This window comes from Sander lucioperca, chromosome 1, assembly GCF_008315115.2.
Source record: "Sander lucioperca isolate FBNREF2018 chromosome 1, SLUC_FBN_1.2, whole genome shotgun sequence".
Lineage (NCBI taxonomy): Eukaryota > Metazoa > Chordata > Actinopteri > Perciformes > Percidae > Sander > Sander lucioperca.
Genome location: NC_050173.1, coordinates 19,238,335 through 19,254,395, shown reverse-complemented (window position 1 = coordinate 19,254,395; position 16,061 = coordinate 19,238,335).

Genomic DNA, 16,061 nt, shown 5'->3' with positions numbered 1-16,061 from the left:
CACTGCCCCTAAAGCCAAACTAGATTGTAAAATGACAATTTAAGCTGAAACTGAGCTGTACTGGGGCCAACTGTTATTTTGTTTACTTCCATCCACGAACAATCCTTTTCCTATGTGTATGTGCAGTGGATGAGACCAGGGGATAAGGCTGAGAGCTTTATTCTCTGTATATTGTTGTGTGACTCAGAGAAAACACTCAGGTTATTTATGGAAGAGGAGATGATGCTGTCTAGAATCAACATGGCCAAATCCTCCTATCAACTTGATAATGGACACGCTACCTGGCTTAGGTCAAAACAACACCACCCACAATGGGAGGATGTGTGTATGCATATATACTGTATGTGTGTGTATGCTCCTACCTGCAATTTATTTATGATCTGTGCGGGTGCATGTGTGTGTTTTTGGAAGTGTGTGCATGTGTGTACCCAGGGAGCTTTAATCAAAGGCCCACAGTGTGGAGATGTGGGGGCCTTGTCTCTTTCCTTTTCCTCAGATAAAACTGTGTGTTAGCATGCCAGTCACATATCTCATCTGAGACGCACCGCTCTCCTCCCCACAGCTCACCGCTGCCCACAATGACAACACACCAATATGACGCTTGCTCCACCTGAGGAGGGTGACGAGAAGTAGAAAGAGAAAAGGACGGACAGGAATATGAAATGTTTTTTGTCTTTTATTATATAGTTGCAAGTTTGACCTGTTAATTGAGACTGTGATTTGTTTTTAAATAATCCCATTTTCTACCCAGGCTAGGTGGTGATCATGTGTATGTGTACTTTTCTCATACATTTGTTTTGACTTTTGATATTGGTGCAACACATTTTAAATGAATATAAATACTAAAATAATCTGAGCATATTAAGAGGCTCTTATTTGTTATGAGATATGTCTAAACAATAATTTACTCTCAACTCACCTGCTAAATGAAAATACATTGATCATGATTGATTTATTTTCCTAAATTAACTGTACTACAATTATTGAGTTATCAGGGTAGTGCTTAACTTCATTTTTGCATATATGTATTTGATTATTGTAGAGACTTGTCCTAGAAATGTCCTATATTGAAGAAAGTTATTTCTGCATTCTGCATTTCTCTCCTGGTCAAAACAAATAACTGATCCATCCGTCCATCCAGGCATCACTCTATCCATCCTTTTTCTTTCATAACCACTAGATGGCAGTACAAGTCTGTGGTTTCACAATCGACAAATTGCCCTTTAATGGCTGTTATCAATGTCTATGTCAAAATAATACAAAATGGAAGAACATTTTTTTTTTTTTTTTATTTAAAAAATATTAATCATATTTTAATGCCATGAACATTACTTTCTTACTTGGTTGCAGCATTTAAGATGGCACAGTGTATATCAATCATTTTATTTCAACACTTTTTAACAAAAGTGAGAAACATACTGACATATGTTTTTTTCAAAATATTATAATATGGTTATTTGCATCTGCAGTTTAACACACCTGTTAAGAATGTTACATTACGATGATCAAAATAACAAAGATTATTTTAATGTATGTTATAGCATTTTTGTAATTTAGCTTTATGTACACGCTGTTTTCAAACTGTATGAATAGATTTTGTCCAAAAAAAATAGGCACTAAAGATTGCAAAGTCACACATGCATGCTGGGTAATATTGGCACAGTCTGAAATGAATGGCATGTGTCAGCGTTCCAGATTAAAGCCGGAGATTGCAGGCTATCATTCCTCACCAGCGCATTTACCCATAATTCTCCTCTGTCTCCAACATATCCGATGATTCCTCCTCTAGGAGACAAGGTGAGGCTGTATGAATCTCTGCCTCCAACTCTGGAATGAATTTAAAACCTCTCCTGAGTGATTTTCTGTGTCTCCATCCTGCGACTGTGTGTGTGTGTGTGTGTGTGTGTGTGTGTGTGTGTGTGTGTGTGTGTGTGTGTGTTGCATGCATGTATGGTTTCTGATTATACCACAGCATGGGTGAAGGGAAATACAGTGACAGCTTCATTTCCAAAGCTGAGTTCACATAAATGAGGGATTAAAGCAAGCAAGAGGGTTAAGGCTCACCTCGGCCTTCAGTGACAGCGTTCCCTCCTTAAAATCACTCTCTTCCACTCTCTGTTTGTCTATTTCTGTCTCACCCCAACTTTATTTTTGTCTAACTTTTTCTTCCTCTTTTATTCTATCATTCCCGCTTGGTTATCTGTTTGTCTTGCTCTGCTCATTTGGCCCACAAAAATAATGCACGCACATATAGGAATTTAAAGAAACACATACTGTACTGTTGACTCTACAGGCACAGTGATTTACACAATTGCAGGGAACTGGGGTGCGCTCTACATCATGATGATGGGATCCAGGTTAAGGCAATTAAACTAGGGGTTAGAGCCAGGCAAGGGTGTGTGTGTGTGTGTGTGTGTGTGTGTGTGTTTGGGGTACATTAGGGAAATGAAAAGGGGTGGACCACTGATGGCTTCTGAGATGCAGACTTGTTAGAATAAAGGGATATAAAAAAGACAGGAGACAGAGGAGATGACAGGGTGGAAGATAAGATGAGTAGTGCAGTAATGAAAACGGTCCTGTGTACCCCTAGATTACATAGGGAATGAGATTGGAGAGAGAGAGAGGGAATGAGAGAGAGAGAGAGAGGCTGAAGGGGGTAGAGGGGGAAACGGGTGAGCAGAGAGTATGAGAGGGAGTGAAAGAATGAAGAAAGATGACGGACCATGGTGAGAGTCAGCTGGAACAGACAAGGTACTAGTGTGAAAGGAAAAAATGGAGAAGAGAAGAGAAGAGAAGAGAAGAGAAGAGAAGAGAAGAGAAGAGAAGAGAAATTACAACTCAGGACAAAGCAGCCCCACTCTGAATGATAAGTGTCTTACGCGCTGCGGGTTATGGGAAGTTCACACAAACAAATGACTCCCATTTGCCAGAGGCGAGGGACACAATTGAGAATGAAGGGGCGAGAGAGTAAAGGAGGAGAAGAGGAGAGAGGGGAGAAGAAGGAGGGAGAGAACTAAATACCAGAGCCATGATTTCAGATAACTCCATTTGCATTGAGGGAATGCTTACCTTTTTACCCCCCCAATGCTTTCACAGGTTTGCAGCGTAAACGAAAGCACCTTCAATCCAAAGGAAATTAGGAACCCTGTAGTGAAGCGCAGTAAACGTCTGTGCTTGGTTCCTTAAATTATATGGCACCTATGGACCTTGGTCAATAACACTAAAGGTATTGCAAATTGTAGAGCGTAGGTGGGCTATGTTTTGCACCGTAATAGGTGATATCAAACAGTAATAAGGGCGCATGAATACTGACCTTATGTATACACTGAGCAGCATGGAATTAAAGCTAAGTATTGCTGGATACCGCTCCTTGAAAATGCCTTCACTATAGTTGTTTTAACCATGTGGCATGCAGACCAAAAAATCAGCAGGTTTTCATTCTTCCCAAACAAGCAGTCCCCTGGTTCAAGGTGTGCTTTTTAGTTAAATTAGATGCTGACGTGTTTGGTTCGAATGACAACCTTTATACTCAAAAGGACCCCCTCCTTAAAAGCATTGAGTTGCAGACCCAATAGCTTTAGTTTGATAGGAATGGATACACTGGCTAATGGGTCTAAAGCCATGCCAGCAGCTTTGCAACGCTGTACTAAGACAAAGCAGCGCTTTAAGCTAAATGCTAATGACAATGCTAACATGGTGATGTTTGGCAGGTATAATGTTTACCATGTTCACCGTCTTATTTTAGTGTCAGCATACTGACATTTGCTAATTAGCACTAAGCATAAAGTACCGCTGAGGCTAATGGGACTGTCATAAGTTCTGTAGGTATTTGGTTATCAACCAACATATAGCTCTTATTGAAATTTGGCCAGATGATGGCACCAGATGAAAAGCAAAGGGATCACCAAATTACAAGTCATACTGAGGGGAACATGAATGTCTATCAAATCTGTATAGCAAACCAATCTTTCAAACTCAATTGTTTCCCACAAAACATCATGGTGACACTAGAAGGAAAAATCAGGGGATCACCAAAGTCATTGGACTTCATTTTCTGGGAACCATAAATGTCTGTTCATGTGGTGCCATTCCATTTGGTAGATGTTAAGTTGTTGAGATGATAATTGATAACTTTTCCCTGCTCCTCAAGACACAAAAACAAAAATGTCAACCTCATGGTGGCGCTCGAGGACAAGTCAGGGAATTGCCAAAGTCAGTGGGATTCATCCTTTGAGAAACATGAATGTCCTTACAAAATGCCCTTGCAATCCATCCAATAGTTGTTGAAATATTTCAGTCTGGACCAAAGTGGTGACTCAACCAAGCAACCAACATTGCTGTTCATAGAACCATGGCGCTAGCTTGGCTAAAAATATGGTTATCTATGTAAGAATTAAATCAAATCCACCTTACCTTCAATTGGGCCATGAGCGAAGAGTTGGTATGTCATGTAGGCCTAGTATTCCTGCAGATAACGAAAAAAAATATGATGATATGCAAAGACGTTTCCAGCAGGCAAAATAGTGTTGGATAGTTTAATCTACTATATCAAAAACATCATCGTCAAATCTTAAGTGTTTGTTTTCCCCCTCTGAAAATCAAGGAGGAAGTGCTTTTGTCCATTTTCATGTTCAGCAATCAGGAAGAAATCCATCACAGAGGAGGCAGAGATGACAATTTCCCCAGTGACAGTCACATCAATAGTCCATAATCTGATAATGCAGTCACAAGACATGTGTCTTGAGTAATTGGTGACCCTCACTTTTTCTCAACTGTAAAAGCTTTCTTGATCTTTCCATCTTCATCGCTCCCTCCACCCAACTCACTAGCTGGATGCAAGAAGTTCCAGGACATTGTCTGGACATTTTCAAGAGGCATTTGGGGAAATGAAAGAAGTTAAAGAAAATGGAACAAGTTCCTTAATTTAAAGCTTCTTTTTTCCTACCGAACAAAATAATAAATATAAAATGAAGTTTAATCATAACCCAGAAAATAAGATCTAAATTCACCTGAGGAAGATCAGTAGAATTAGACAATAGACACTTTTATCTCCAGTTCACAAGACTGTTGGGTCTCCATTTTGAATTTTATCATCAGAAACAAACCAAGTGTAAATAATTTGCCTTTCATAGCAGAGGCAAGGCCTTTCATTTCCAAAACAGCTCAGAATATAATTATTTTACCCCGAAATTAGAACTGAGCTCACTTTAAAAGGTACAAAGGAATTCACTGTTAGCGTGTAATTAATTTGATATTACTATTTACCTTTACATCAGTTAATTATGATCTCTATAGAGGTGTGCGTTACAAAAAGACACACACACACACACACACACACACACACACACACACTTCTATCGCTATGTAGAGAGAGACAGTGGTGGTAAAAAGTGTGAATTTTACACACATGACTTCCTGTCCTAATCAAGGGCTTTCTCAACTCCTATCTGAAAGACACACATGACTGGCTCCTTCAGCAGGATACCTACACACCGTGGATGTGTGTGATGAGACAGTGAGTGTATGTGTGTATGCATGCTTGCAGAAGCTCACCAACCCAGCAGTGGAGTGGTAAAGGATATTAGGCCGCAATTGCGAAAAGATTGCAAAATGTGACATCCTTAATAGAGAAAGATTACTGTGCGCAACATCACTTTGATTTGAGCTGCATACATTTTCCTCACACAGACAGGCTTCTGGACAGCTCTGCTCTCTGAGCTCTCCAGACTGGGTGCTTTAGCCTTTGTGTTTGTGTGTGTGTGCAAATGCAAATGCGTGTTAACATGAATGCGTATGTATTTGAAAGCAGGAGAGTGAGACACAAAATGTTCTTTTCAACGATCATTTTTGAAGGATGCATTTGTTACACCTGTCAGGTTTTTTACTTTTTAGAGAATTTACTCAAATGATTAGTTTTTTTTTCATTGGTCAGAAAAGCAAATTTGGAAACTGTCCGTTAATCGACACTGACACAACATGTAAAAAAAAGAAGCTTTTTAGAGCCTCATTTGCGTGATGGTCAAACAGAATGGGCAGTAAGGAAAGGGAAATGGTGGGAGTTGGATGTTGTTTTCATCGTTTTCCACCAGTTTGTTCAGCAATAAATATGTCAACTATGCTATTTTGCACATATAGGATTAAATAACACTGTTTTGACAAGTAAATTGACTTCAACCTTGCTGCTGCATGGGGGTAAGATGTTATATGTTATAAATATGCCCAGTTTCAGGCTAGATATAGTTGAAAATGTTTGGATACAAATAGAACTTTCAAATGAATTACTTCATAAATGACTTCCTTGATTTTACATCAAATCAAACTATGATGTAACTATATTGAATTCAATCAATCAATCAAATTGTATTTAAAGTGTAAAATCACCATTAAACATGGTCTCAGTGCACGTTACAGTTAAAGGAACACAGAAATATCAGACAGCAACAAAACAATTGAACAGCATTAAAGCAGTAATAATATACAATACAAAACCAGCAACATAAGAGAATAAGTGAAACAGGTTTGTTTGTAAAGGACGCAGAGAGGATGGTGTGTTATGGTTGGCTGTAGTATAATGAGTAGATGTGGGTTTTTTAATCTAGATTTAAAAATGTCAACTGAGTGAGCTTCTTGAACATGTAGAGGCCATTTCAAAGATGAGGGGCACGGAAGGAGAATGCTCTATAACCAACAGATTTTTTGTTTACTATGGGAATGACCAGGAGACCAGCATCAAGGGAGCAGAGAGAGCGTGCCGGTAGATATGGTGTAATAAACTCAGATAAATAAGGTGGTGCGAGTCCATGCAAGGCCTTAAATGTTCAAAGATATACGTTATATGTTTTTAAATTTTTGTCAGGATTCTGGCTGCAGTGTTCTGAGCAAGTTGAAGGCCTCTAGTGGCACAATTAGGAAGACCAGAAAAAAGGACTTTGCAGTAAGTCGGGAAGACACAAATGCATGGGTTACAGTTTCAGCATCACAAAATGATAAGATTAAAGTGAAAAGTTGTGCTACCATTGTAAAAAGTCCAACAGTTTTTGATTTCTTTTGCTACCTTAAAATAAACACTGCTGTCAATCGTGTGTGGTACACAATGTACAATTTGTCAGTAGCCAACCCTTAAGGCCAAATCCTTTGGTTAATTAGAAAACACTTCCTAGAAGGTTTACCTCTCATTTCCACCTCATTGGAATAACAATCCCCGTCACAACAGCCTTCAGGACAGCTGGTGGAAAGTACAGTATCAAATCTAGAAATTGTGCCAGGGGAGGATATGTCAAAATAAAAGTCTCCCGCCTTAGGTCAATTTATTCTCAAATCCCTACGGTGGACTATCAGTATCAATCAGAAATAAAGTTTGTTAGTGCACAGCCTTGAATGTGAGCAGGACAAAAGCACCAGGGAGGTCCTTTATTTAGCTAATTCTCCTCTATTTGAGATGTACATATTTCTACCGTGCTTTGATAAGGCCTTGGGGACATGCATGTTTTAATTAGACCTGAGCAGCTGGTTGAACAGTTCATAGAAAACTTTGAACATTTTTGCTGAAAGCCTTTCTCTCTTTGTGACAGGCAATGTGTAATTAGCAGCATATGTGCATTTGCATATATGCACCCTGTGACATGTTGCATCTTATTTGAATAAGTAGACATGTCTCAATGTGATATCCCTGAAGTGAATACATGAATATGAGCCGCTAATTATACCAATCTTGCAAATGATCTATTTAAATATTAATATCTTTTCACTTTGCATTGTTTGCTGGGAGCTTTTTTTGTCAGCGAGCTGTGCATGTTTGTTTGTGTCAGTTCCACCTAGGCTGCGGTGGGTATTGTCCTGTGCGTAAAGAATGTACGTGTGTCTCTGCATGTTGTTTCATGTGTGCATGCATGAACTGTTTGGATGGTGTACATGGTCTCCAGTGGAGACAGAAAACGTGTGATTCTCATTGTTACACAAACAATAAAAGCCAATCAGTGAGGCCACTGTGTATGACAAGCTGGGAAACAGGAAAATAAGCACTTTGTGATTCAAGCTCAAACCAGCAGCATCCACCTGGCAAACAAGTTGCCATGTTTTCTTGTGGAAACTTGATCATTGTGGTAATAATGAGATGTTGTCTTGTTACCCTATCGTTTCTCACTATTTTACATTCCTTGTTATTCCACGTAGCACAAATGAAAATGTACATATTTGGCATGTTGTAATAATGAATTAAAAATTCCTCTTAAAAAAGTTTAAGCACAATTAACATGGTTAGGAGTGCTCTCTATAAACTATTTAGAAATGTCGATCAGGATTGTCTGGTTGGTCTGAATGACAATACCAACAGTGTCTGACCAGAGTATTTCAGTAAATAATAAATTTACATTTAGAATGCCTTGTCATTGTAATATTTTCACTGCATACCACCAAACAACAAGGCAAACAACTTCATAAATGCAAGAATGAATCTTATTTACTGCAGCTGAAAGTGCAAAAAAGACAAATTGCAGTTTATACTGCAATTTATGTCTTTATATGTTGCAAATGCCTCAGTGTACGTAAAATAAAATTGTTTTTCAAACTTACTTTAACCACTTGTAGGACCAGATGGGAGTGGTTTACCCCAAAGAATAAAAATGAGCAACACTGCAAGTCAACTCAACACTATTCAAACTGTCCAGGTAAACCAAATCCATGTAGTACAGGTAATCCTTTAAAAAGCCATGTGACTAATGTTTGTAATGCCTGCAGTATATTCATATAATAAAATCTCTGATAGAGACGCTTTGTGCAATAAGATATCCACCTATATAGTGTTCTTAGTGTGTGTGTTACTTTTCCAGCAACATATCAGTACACATGACAGATGTGCTAATGTAAATCATGTATAATATTTAACCAAACTGACAATAGTAATACTTTACCAGTGCAACAGCACAAGAATGGCACTAAATCGCTACCTTTGGGCAGTTGAGAGAGTGAGTGAAATAAGCGAGGTTGTGACTCATTTTCAAAACCTTTAATGAAATCTTTAAAAAAAAAAAGATGATTCTGTGCATCAGTGTTTGAATGGTTCGGATGTAGTCATGTTGACCATTTGTAGCACATGGCAGTTATAGAGAATAACAGGAGGGACGTACTGATGTACTTACATTGGAGAAAGTAATGATTCAAATACATTATTATATAATATACTATTATAAAGGGTGTAACTGTAAGGCTATCTTGACTTAACTCTTTAACTCTTTAGTCGTATTACAAACAGATTAATTATACCACACTGTACAGTACACTGTAAACCCCAATCCATCCATGACACAAAATTTTAATGTTACGTCCACACAAATGTTCAGGATTGTCAAAACAACATAAAAACTTTATGTTCATTTGACACAAAAAAATCATCCCATGTGAGGTTGACATAACTTTTTAACCAAAGTTAAGTCAACAATTTTTGACTTTTGAGTTCATTCTACTTAAATGTATAACGTCAACATCACATAATTAGTTCAAGGCCAATTGACAACACATATACTGTGCACTTAGCATATATTTTTTATAGTTGCGTAAACCTAAAAAATGGTTGTCAAAATATGTACTCAATGTTTTTATGTTCATATGACAAGTGGTCACTTTCATGTTCAACAAAATGAAAATATTGTGTTCACTTAACACAACAAAAACACATAATTACAACATAAGTTCCAGAGTTATGCTGAACACAAATATTTTGTGCTGTTTCACCATAAAACTGCCACAATGTTTTGTGTTTTTACCAACGTATGTTTTAGTACACATAATTAAGTTTTAACTAGTCAAAGCAACGTTAAATTTAAAGGTTGAGAATAACTTCCATTTCTTTGTTTGTCTAATTTAAAATGTTTGAATAGAAAGGATACATACAATTTGTGTTATGTTTGATTTGATCGTACTGCAGTCAGATGCAATTGGTTCATTGGCTGGTCAGTTCCCATGATGCAAGGCGGTAAATAGAGTTGTGTTAAAATTTGCTGAAAAGTTTGCAGTTTGTTCGAAATACAAATGTAACTTTATGAATTCCGTTTATTAAACGTGTCTGCTTAGAATTTTTGTTGCCTGGAAATTGTCATTGTTGTGCTGATTTACATTTGTAACCATGAGTTAAGTGACTGTTACGTTTGATAAGAGCTGGAGTATTGCAGCATTAGACTTTGAGCAGTAATAGACTTCATTCAGCCATTAAGCTGCGGTGTGTCACTTCACTAGTGGTCCTTTTGTGTAAAGTGATGCAAGATCAGCGGCTTTAGAGGGGCTCCTATTTCGCATGAGGCCCTTGGGTGGCCACACCCGAACACTCATGCTATCTCCGCTATAGATGTGTTTATGTTGATTTAACTGTTTAATTGTTGTTTGTACATAAAATTAACAAGTTATGACACATAACTTTTTGTGTTTAATAAGCATAAAAATACACATTAAGCAACCTGATTATTCTATGTTAATATAACATAGAATTATATGTTAAGAAAACACTAATTATTTTTGTTGCATGACTAAAAAAAGTTATGTTAAACTAACATAAATTTCCTTTCAGATAACACTCATGTGACACATTTATTTTATGTTTAGTGTACTCAAAACTTTAATGTTACCATACTGTACTAAATTAAAAGTTTTGAGTGCAAGCCGTTTCCAAAAAAAATTTAGGTTGAGTTAGCGAATTCGGATTTACAGTGTATGCTTAGTTTATTTTCTGCAGATCACACTGATATATTTTGCCTTGTTCTATGTGTTTGGGGTCAAGCCAGCTGCATGGCAAGAATGTATGAATTTGTTTAAATGTTCTTTGTTTTTAGACGTTAAGGGTTGAGGTTTTCCAGACTGCTGATATGTAATTGCACTCATCTTTTGATTCTCTACACTGATGTTTGCTGCTAAATGTGCTGGACAATGAAATGATGAACACTACTCAGCCTTAATTGCATGTTAGTTTTGATGTAAGGCAATCATGAGGTCATGTGTTTGAAGTGGATAGGTTTGTTTGATCCAGCTTTGTGTGAGTGCGTGCACTTGGGTGTTCGGATGTCTTATCATCATATACCTGGTGCAATTAAGTCAGGCATAAGGAACCGGGGAAAGCAAAATGTATTTTTGTGTGTGCATGTGAAAGCAGACATAGTGAGGTTTAATAGAGGTCTGTCTAAGCCTGCACTGCACTGCAACAGTCAATCAATCAGCAGCACAAACTACAGGACACTCCTGCCTTCAAACTCATTAAAATGAGCATGGCATAACAGAAAAACATACCCTTTGCAAATTAAGTTGTGTGTCCTAATTGTTTTCGTGTTTGTGGGCCTTGCGACAACTTCAGAAGGCATTTGTTGTTGCTTGATGTATGCTTGCTGCGCCTAAGGCAATGTTTTTTATGACCATTATTATTCAAATGAGCTAGAAATGTGTTTTGAAAGTCCTAAATCATTGAGCATGAATGGCTACCCTTGGCGTTTATAAATGACTTTCCACACAAGCAAACCTCCGTCTGCATGGCTTACTCCACTGAGCTCATTTGGGTATTTGAGTTCTGTCAACAGAATTTTGTCAGTTGTCCATTGACATGACAAGTTGCATTAGAAAGTTTGACAAGATTTTTCACTACTGTTTTTAGCGATAAACAGCGTTGTATTGGTAAATAGAAAAGTGGACAAAAAATTAGCTCCAGTTGATGATCAGCAGGTGAGAAGCCAAATAGGGTCTACATTTTCCTGTAAAACACAGTGGCTTTATTGTTGTATACTGGTTTCTACTATATAATCTATAGAAAGACACTGATGAATACAATATCATTGCGTAGCCATTTAGTGAAACTGACCCTAATATGCACAATGATATAACAAGGGCTGCAACTAACGCAACTAAGTGTTTTCTTGTTGATTATTTTCTTGATTCATCTAACACCCACTTGCTATCTGCATATGAATGCAGAATCTGAACAAGACTTTGATAATGGACACGTTCTGGTTTCCGTTTGTAGTCAGTTTGTAGTCCGAGTCGTATTGACCAATCATATTAGAGTGGGCTTTAGTTGCAGGGGCACGTTCAGCACCAGCTAAATGTAGCAAAACATGTACTGAAACGGTGGTGTGTTGAACACCTTGTTTTGCTTTTATATCACAAGTTTACATACATGTCGCTGCTTATTGGGTAACATCTCTGACACACCTATCAAACAAGATAAATACCTCAAAGCCAGTTGCGCGCCGTTTCACACCGTTTGAAGAAACGTGTCATACAACCCGGAAACTGTAGCAAAACGGTGCACACCAATTTGAGAATAAAAACGTGCCCCAGGTAAACAGTCTGTGTGGAGAGTAAAAGAGGCGAAACACATTGGCTGAAAAGCAACATCTGAACCCATCGGTTATCGCCTGACAACATTTTATCAGCTTTTTAAAATGTTTTTCTGCACTTATATGCATATATCTGTTCATAGGAATTAACCAAAATGTCATCTGAACCTAAAACATCTACAAAAAGTATTAACTCAGACTGTAGGCCTAAACAATGACCGGCGCACGGAAGAGGAAGTCTTGGCCCCGAAATGTTGGCCTTTGCCCACAGAGGCTAAATCGTCGTCAAACCGATACGTACTACCGGCAATATGTCATCCGAGGGAAGGTCTCATCACCACGCCCCTTTCTGGGGGAAAAAATCCTGCGTTCCCCATAGACGAGAACAGCGTAAACAACAGAGGAAATGTAAATCGCTCCAAACTTTAACTTTAAACAAACCGTTTTAAATTAATAACTATGCCGAAAAGTTGCTGAGTAGTTTGTTGCACCAACAATTCATACAAAAACCCTGATCTTCGATTTGTCCTCTTGCCATGTCCTAAAATAGATCCTGATAGATGGGCTTTGGCTCCAGGCCGATATCGCCCTATGAGAGGGAAGAATCACGCTGTCACATCAGGACAAAAACAGGAAAATGCTGAAAAAGCTGTTGTGTAGCGGGTTAATGGAGACTTTCTCACTGATATATGAGGCTCATAAGATAAGTGAATATTCTCAGTCAGTGTGGTAAATGATGCTGGTGACAGTTACCACTGATGGATAGCTAACGTTAGCTTTAGTCGGAGGCTGCTAACAGTTTAGCAGCATCAGACTATCGTCTCCAACTAAATCTCAGCCTATAGATCCAACAGTTGGTTAATTATAACAGGTTGGTTAATTACAGACGGCACTCAGCCTAATAGTAGTGATCTAATCAGATATGTATTTCTACATAAGCAGTATGCGGTCACCGTGTTGGGTCATTGATCTACTGATGTACGGGACTGAGGGGACATGACAGCGATCAACCTTAGTTTATTAAGGTATCGTGAACGCTCAGGTTCAGGCAAAGTCACAGAGTAAACATTAAACATGTGTATAAAACAAACCATCTGTTTAACAAGAAAAAAATCCACACACATTTGTCAAAATTATGATCCAAACACACATCAAATTGCATTGACTTCTATGGGATCGTCTGTTTTCTATCCCCCAAAAGGGGGCGCGGCCTTGAGTTTTAGCGAAGTACCCCTATGTGCCGGTAGTATGTATAGCCGATGAGTTCCGAGATTGTCCTAAAGCCTGAGGTTTCATATTCAAATGGCTTGTTTAGTTCAGCCAATAGTCAAAAACCCAAAAATAATCAGTTTACTATACTAGCAGACTATGAAAATAGCAAATATTAATAAATTGAATTTGTATAGCGCTTTTCATGGACTCAAAGTCGCTTTACAGGGCAGGGTATGAAACAAAATAAAACAAAAACAAAACAAGATTCAGGCACAGATGAATTGAGGCGGGACTGGAAGATGGTGAGGGACTCAGAGGTGCGGATTCATACTTTAGAAGCTGCAACCAGTGAATTTTTGGCATTTTTGCTTAAAGAATGACTTGTTTCCAAAATACTTTCTGTCAATCAACTAGTCAGTTAATTGACTAATAGTTTCAGCTCTAGATTTAACGACTCAATCATAGTGCTGCAGAAAGTGTACATGTATATATCACTGTACGCATTGATGTGTGCGTTTAACCTTTTTTCATTATACAATAATAGTAGTTTGATAGATAATTAAACTCTTGTAAATGATTTATGTATCTATTGGTATAGCATTTGTTTATGCTCATGTTTTGTCTACTTCAAAAAAAAACTTCAACAGACATCACATTGTAATGTATATCATGAATTTAAAATTCTACAAATACTACCGCTTTGATTTTACATTTGACAGACTAAAGCAACTTTTCTAAGATGAAAACCCTCCTCCGCCACAGTGGCCGTAACAGAACTAGCTTCTATCTCTGTCGATGAGATTTGGTTTGAAGATAATTTTATATCGCTGTAACTGCCCCAAATCAGCGTAAAACATTCTGCTTACACTAACACAGAAGCCACACACACACACACACACACACACACACACACACACACACACACACACAGACCACATCTTGATTAGGTTTTCATAAAGTCTGGGACTATGCTGAGTCTGTAATTGACTTTGACAGCAGAAGCCTCCATGTCCTATGGCTATGTTAAACGAACAATTTACATCTTCATTTCAAATTCTACATGGATAAAAAGCTATTAATTACATTAGTCTGCGAAGAGTCATTCCAGCTGTGTAGAATATGTGTGTGTATCTCTCTCTGTGTGTATCTGCCATCCTTACACTTATACACTTTTGCTCATTTGTATATTAAGTCTTGAGGCGAAACAATGTCCAGTAAGTGCTTCTCTGGAGATGAGTTTACGAGTGTGGAAAGGGCTTTTATTCATGTGTATTGCTTTGCAAAGCAAACACACCGGCTACTCCTATATGAGCATTTTATAGACAGGGGGACATTTATAAAAATCTATTGACCTGGCACTGGTTGCAGAGGCGTTGACCCTTAATACTTCCTCCCATTCATTGCTTGTAATGATGTAAGTTAAGAATTTCAGAATATTTTACTGTGGCTTGTAAAATACAATCGCTATATGAAGTAATTTCCAGTTTAGACGCTGTTGCTTAAAGGAACAGCAACGAGTGAATAGATAGATAGATAGATAGATAGATAGATAGATAGATAGACAGAAGCAGAGATCAGCCCAATCAAAGTGGGAAAAAAAACATTCATAACCAAAAAGGGGGGAGGAAAATGTTTTTGCATGACGATCAAGCAACTTTTCTCTCTTAGAGTGCTTCCTGTCAGCTTCAAAGAGCGCTTTAAGAGGCCGGGAAAGTGGCTCTCTGAACAGCAGCGAGAACAGAAGCATCTCAGCCATCATCATCCGAGCCATCTGCGTGATGGCGGGAACAACACAGACCCCTGTGTTTGCTTTGGAGATAGAACGATCAAAGAACAACACTAACCATATAATGAAGGGACAGATGGACCTTATATGAATTGGAGAGAGAGAGAGAGAGAGAGAGAGAGAGAGAGAGAGAGAGAGAGAGAGAGAGAGCGAGAGAGAAAGAAATACAGTGAAATGAAGAGAGAGCGAGAGGTGTAGACAAAATCTAACTGCAAATGCAACAATCTTTTTAGAAACGAGAGAGAGAGAGAGAGAGAGAGAGAGAGAGCGAGAGAGAGAGAGAGAGAGGTGTGCAGGGGGGATATGATGTGGGGGGATATGATGTGGGGAAAAAGTGTGAGCCATCTCGTCGCATGCAGACTGCCTGCGCTGAATGAGAAAGCTAAAAGGTAATTTCACGGATAAAGAGGAGGCCTAATGCATAGAGGTAATGTAGCAGGGGATGGAACAAAGGCAAACTTTCATCTCTTTAAGCTTGGATGGAGAGAGAGTGAGAGAAAGCGAGAGAGAAAGCTTTGATGCTTTGAAAATGATAATAACAATCTCAAAGTCAGCCTCAGAAGAGAATGTGCCCCCCTCCCTGTGCCCCATCCCCTACTCTTCTGCCCCCTACCACTTAATACAACTGCACAATGACTGTCTAGGACAAGGTGGGCTGTATGTGTGTGTGTTTGTTTGTGTGTGTGTGTGTGTGTGTGAGAGAGAGAAAGAGAAGGGAAGGGTGGTGGGCAAATTGTGGCACTTAGGGCCCC